The sequence below is a fragment of the Mizuhopecten yessoensis genome, unplaced genomic scaffold (genome assembly GCF_002113885.1).
Source record: "Mizuhopecten yessoensis strain PY_sf001 unplaced genomic scaffold, ASM211388v2 scaffold4105, whole genome shotgun sequence".
Classification (NCBI taxonomy): Eukaryota; Metazoa; Mollusca; class Bivalvia; order Pectinida; family Pectinidae; genus Mizuhopecten; species Mizuhopecten yessoensis.
In genome coordinates this window covers 1-611 of record NW_018405378.1, presented here as the reverse complement: position 1 = coordinate 611, position 611 = coordinate 1, and positions in this window count along the sequence as shown.

The window sequence follows — 611 nt, the reverse complement described above, 5'->3', positions numbered from 1 at the left end:
AACACTGGATCATCATTAGTCTCTCATAGCACTGGATCATCATCACTCTCACATAGCACCGGATCATCATCAGTCTCTCATAGCACCGGATCATCATCTATCTCTCATAACACTGGATCATCATCAACCTCTCATAGCACCGGATCATCATCAGTCTCTCATAACACCGGATCACCATCAGTCTCTCATTGCACTGGATCATCATCAGTCTCTCATAACACCGGATAACCATCAGTCTCTCACAGCACCGGATCATCATCAGTCTCTCATACACCGGATCATCATCAGTCTCTCACAGCACCGGATCATCATCAGTCTCTCATAGCACCGGATCATCATCAATCTCTCATAGCACCGGATCATCATCAGTCTCNTATCATCAGTCTCTCACAGCACCAGATCATCATTAGTCTGTCATAGCAATGGATCATCATANAATCGAAGTAAACAAGCTTTCGTAAGATGGCGGGAAATCCTCCAACGCAGAAGAAGTCTTTGTAGGGGAGCTAACTCAGTAAGGCGGAATCCCGATTTCTGCCTGCTCACTGAGGGTCGAGCGTCCGAGAAGGGGAGGGGGGATGGGAGACTGAAAAAAAGGAACTCTACCCTAG